Genomic DNA, 5,777 nt, shown 5'->3' with positions numbered 1-5,777 from the left:
TTGTTAATGCAAAAACCCAATTAAATTTTTTTTTTTACTGAGTTCTGACTTTTCATTAATGTTCAGACCTAAACTCTCATATAGATAAAAATATTTACTGATCATGAAGTTGTCGGTACTTTTTATTATTATTATTATTTATTTTTCTAGGTAGTGACTGGAAAAGGAGCTGTAAAGTGCTGAATACATATTAACAGATAGATATTTTTTATGAGCTACAGGTAGAGCCTACAGATCCTGACATAGATCCAGATTTCAGCTTTTTAGTAAAAAAAAAAAAAAAAAAAAAAAAAAAAAGCTGTGAAGTCTGGCTGTTGTGTCCTAGGGTACATGCAACATTATCAAAGTGTAGACAACAAAACTGGCATTCTTCAAATGTCACATTTAATGTTTTCACCTTTATTTTCCAGATGGAACCTTTTTCGATAGACCTCGCACTTTCCAAAATGACAACTGTCAACTGAATACCTAGTCATTAACTTTGATTTACAGTGCTTGAACTCAGAGTTTAATAGATACATCTATGTACTGTATATACTGCACCTTTTATTCAAATTACAATGCATCTGATTAAAACATCAAATATACAAACATTGTTTAGGACAGTAAATTATATGAATCCAAATAGTCCAGTAGTTGCTGAGTTGTGGTTAGTCTCACACAGTTTGTCAGTTATTACTCTACAATTTTCCAAAATGAGCATCATTTGATTCAAGTACTTCATTCCAACACAAAATAAAACATATAAGCAACTACTACATCTACACAAAGAGTTCATACAAGTGATGTGGAGGGAGAGTGATGACAAGAACCACCGCAAGCTGCATTCATTCCTGAGAAAATTCCCATTCAGTTTCCAATGCACAGATTTCTGTTCTGTTATTTATTTTTTATTTTTTTACCAGAGTAGTGTTAACTGAATGGGTAAGAAATAATCCACAATAGTGTCTCTGAGAGGTTATGTTTTTATGAGTAGATTATGTCGCTCAAATCTACGGCCAAGTGCTATAAATCAAACTACGAACCTCATCAAGGTGAAGAAATAGCAAAGCCAGTGAACCTACCCAGGGACTTCGGCAGAGAGAGCTCAATGCACTGGAACCTAAGGAAACCATCTGTCAAATTTAGAAGGAAAAAAACACTAACAACTGCACATAACATAACTAAACATAGAGCTTAATGGTTTTTGCTGTTTCTCAGACTGTGTGAAATGACTAGACTTGGCTATTTGTGAAGTCTGAGGTCTAATATGTCACCCAGCAAACATTTTCAGCTTACTTGATATGTGATCAGGGTTTGCTCTTACTGTGTTACAGTGAAATGCCATTGTATTTTCTGGTTTTACTGTTCCATTTTCTAAGGCTCCACTGCATTTACCTCTCTGTGTTGGCACAATCTTTGTCAATCTCTGAACAACAAGCAGAAGAAGCCTCAGAACTGAGTAACAAAAGCATCTAACAAATCTTTTAGTGATTTTTTTTTTTAAAGTCTCTCTTTGCTCTTTTTAAAAAAGCAAATTAATCCATAGATCAATAACAAAAATCTAAATTGAATATAACTTTAGTTTGTTAGAAATGTCAAACCCAAATTTAATTCAATAAGAGATTCAAAAAGGGTTTGGACTAAATTAGTGGATTCAATGCTGGGGCTTCGATCGATTAGAACTCCAAACATATATTGTACAGCCTGCAAAGAACTACAAAAGAGGGGGAAAAAAGGAACTTTGTAGAAAATGAGTTATTGACATTGAGCGTTGAAAACAGCCACTGCAGTGGAAGCAGTCACTCTCCCTCCTCATCAAGTCATATTCTATCAAAGAGTGAAAATCGACTAACAGTCAGGAAACCCTTGGCTATTGGCAGGGCTTTGTAATACAAACATCTGATGATCCAAAATGTCAGGTTAATGTACTGCACTTAGTAAGTGCAGCAACGGTCTGCAGGGCGGGGAAGTTGTGGTGGTGGAGGCTCAGGGTGTGGGGGGGGGGGGGGGCAGTACATTTTATTATTTCAGTAAAAAAAAAAAAAAAAAAAAAAAAAAAAAAAGCTTGAATGGAGATTCAAGTGATTTCAATTCACCTCCACGTCAAATCAGAAAGGTGTGGAGGTAAACAAAGCCAGGTTATTGAGACCAAGAGGTAGAGACCAACACGGTGAATCCGTTATATACATATTCACACAGTGCTGCTGTGATGAAATCATTTAACAACAAAAACAAAAGAAAGGCTTTTTTTTTTTTTTTTTTTTTTTTTTAGATATATCTACAACTCTGCTGTACACACAAGATACAGTTAACATGACTATGTATTCTGTGAAATCACTGCAGGATTTTGTTGTCTTCTACACATCCTAGTTGCAGGGTAAAAATCAAGAAAATATATACATTTGTATGCAAGTTTTAAAAATAAAATTAACTTCACAGCCTTAGAAATGTGCAGGCTAATACAATTTCTATACAGTGGTATTGTTTATTAGGTTGGCGTGTAGATTTGCTTCTCTATGTAACATATATACATAATCATACTTTGAGGTGAAGGGAGAATGCATGCCATAGGACACAAGAACAGGAATAAAAAAAACAATTCTAAAAATATATTAAATAATTTACTTCAAAGCTCTTTTCTCTGGAGACAGTGTACATGTATGAGGAGGAGCGGGGGCACACTTTAGCACTGGATTTAGAAAAACCTATAGAGGAGACCATGCCGTTTTTTATACATCATTCATATGCTACTTGTTTTTCATTCTGTTTTAAGCTGCTGAATGTGATCCACGAAGACGAGTTGGTCGATAAGTATGTGGTGATATATTCGAGCAGAGAAGAATGAACACCCTTCAAAAAAATGATATTGCTGGTTTAACGGCTTCTTCACCTCAGTATGTATTCTTGTCATTTTTGATATATTGGTGATAACATGACAACTATTCTCATTTGTCCTTCTAGTCCAAAGAAGAACAAGATGAAAAAGACCTGTTTTTACAAAGGCAGGGTCCAAGGGAAGACTGGATGCTCCCCGCAGTGAGCTAACACAGCCACACTCTATGCTTCTGGGAGGATTTCTTTACAATCTGGCTCGCATCCTCATAGTGCTGGCCATCATCCCTATCAGTTCCAAGAACATCGGGATGACACACACCTGCATCCTTTGGCTCTACACAGACCAGTTGATCTAATACAAACTGTACATGGAATTCACTGGTTCAAAGTTAGATTAAGTTATATCAAACAGACCTTGATCCCATATGTGATTTCTGACTCGTTGCTCTGCTAATCATTTACTTGATATGTTCAAAAATAGCAAAACTCTTTTTGTTTGGCAATTTTTCTAATGAACTGAGCTTATCACCTTTCTTTTTTTAATATGTATTCCACATATTTGATTCCTTATGTCTGTCTTTTTGGGCATGGAGTCTAAAAGGTAAAATGTCATAGGGATTTGTTTGTTCATTCCAAGGTCAACCATGCATCCGGGTGGGTACAAAACCAAGTGTAGGTTTGAACAATGCCCAGTGTGATCAATTATCTGACAAGGGAAGCCTAGAGTGAACCAGCAGAAATGCGGAACATCGTTCTCAACAGACAGTTTGGACAAAAAAAAAAAAAAAAAAAAAAAAAACTATTTCCTTGGTGCTAATGTCCAATAGGTGGTTCAGATAACATGATCCATGAATACTGTTGGAAAGAAGTGTCACAGTCCATAACAAGATGGAAGAAGAGGAAAAACATGAAACAAAGTCCACCTGTCCGACTCAAAACACAGACATGGCCGTTTTGTTTCACTTATGGCTGCGCACTGCATCTATTGCTTCACCCATTACTGACTGCTGGATGACATGACGCCCTATATTTAAACTGTCAAGTGAAATGTTCTGATAATCAACAGGAAGGATGACCAACACCACAAAAATAAGAGCCAGACTGTAAAAAGGCCAACAGGCCATACAGAGAGCAAGTCAAGCAAAGGTTATGGAGGAACACTGGAAAGTGGACTTCACTTCACTGCACTTTCTCAGCAGTCTTTCCCTTCAGACTCTCTGGGGTAAAATTTGCTCAGTTTGGCTGCGTGTGTGCAGAGTTACTTCACTGTGCCAGCAGTGACATTAGGAGGCACACGAGAGGACAGCACATGTTCCTTCATAAAAATAAACAAGTATTCGGTTAGACTGACAGCACATACACCAGTACTATGCTGAATATTAGCAGTAGAAACACTACAGCTGCTCAGAGGAAGGAGCAGGAGTAGCACTATAGAATTAGCTGCTAGTGGCTGTAAGCTTTCTTAAATCTGATGAGTTACGTTCTCTTGTTTGGAAGCAGGATCTAGTATCCCTTTAGCCAACTTATTTTCTATCCACAGAAAACTTAAATCGTTCTCCATGTAGCATGCAGGTGAGCTCTTAATCCTTCACCTCCATGTTCAAACATAGGGACTCAACCTTGACGCAGTGCGAACAACGGCCAGGTGAGGCTCGATCACCATCATCTTGATTTGAGTAGAAACCAAAGCACATTTAAAAACTCTCCAGCTTCATAATAACATCTGGAGGTGGCAGAGAAGAACAACTGTCCGATTGAAGCAGAGGATAAAAATGACATGCTCAATGCAACATACCCAAACAGCTACAGCTTGATGAGAAACCACATAATGTTACTATCCAGTACTCTTTTTTTAAATCTGTATTTGTGAAAATGTGAAAGATCTCAAAAAGTAGTCCACTAAAAACCCAGACAAGCAGATACCATGTAGTATGCTTATCTATCGAATGTTGTGATCACACAGCTTCTATTTCAAACAGAAATAAAGCTGCTGTTGGTGTTTTCATGTGATACCTGACTCATTTTATTATGACTGAGCCACATTAGGAAAGGATCACCTTTATTACAAATATTTTGGTGCCTCATGTATAAACTGTTTTGTCACTGAAATCATGCGCAAATAGCAGATACATTTGCTTCTTGTAATACATGTGCAGTATATGTTAAATTCCACATGAGCTTTGCAGCCTGTGAACTGATTAGATGTCTGTTGTACACTAGGATACCACCGTGAGAATAGATGCCAGACTATAAAACAGTGAAGAAACGAGACGTAAGATCTAACGTGGGTATGCGTCTTTTGCATGTTAATGTGCTGACATTATGTACAAACAAAAGAAGTAGACGGTAGTCATACACATTATGCATGATACTAATATTCTGTTCAGCGTCTGGTTAAAGCTGAAGGTATCCTTTTTTCCGGCACTAGAAGGCAGAACTTCAAAAACAGATACTCGACTCTTGACAGAACTCCTGGAATGATAACTTGGAGTGTTTGCAGACCCAAAAGTCCTCAACAACATGCTGCTCAGATCATCTAACAATGTCTGAATCGCCACCCTCGCCAGCATCCAGAACAAAAGGGCGTCTCCGTGCCGCAGTTTCTATAACCTACTGTAAGACATGAGCTGAGGGAAAGAACAGGGAGGCATGTGATGGAGCCATGAAGAGGCTGTTATAGCAGGCTGCTAACAGGTAGTTTGTTCTACACAATGAAGCTTTAGCACAGTGCCCGACATGCCTGTCAAACCAGACACATGACATGAGCATAATGTAGGGAGTGTTCAGACAGGTATGATTTTAGATATCCAAATGCAGATTTGCACACAATCTCAATATCTATGCCTCATTTATACATGAAGCTCCTGATCTTTGGCAAATGAACTGTTATATGAGTGAAAACAATGGCCAAATGTGCAGGGGCTCAGGTAGACATGCAACTCTTTTTTAACAAGTTAAAA

This window comes from Mastacembelus armatus, chromosome 13 (assembly GCF_900324485.2).
Source record: "Mastacembelus armatus chromosome 13, fMasArm1.2, whole genome shotgun sequence".
Taxonomy (NCBI): domain Eukaryota; kingdom Metazoa; phylum Chordata; class Actinopteri; order Synbranchiformes; family Mastacembelidae; genus Mastacembelus; species Mastacembelus armatus.
This window is presented reverse-complemented; position numbering follows the sequence as displayed.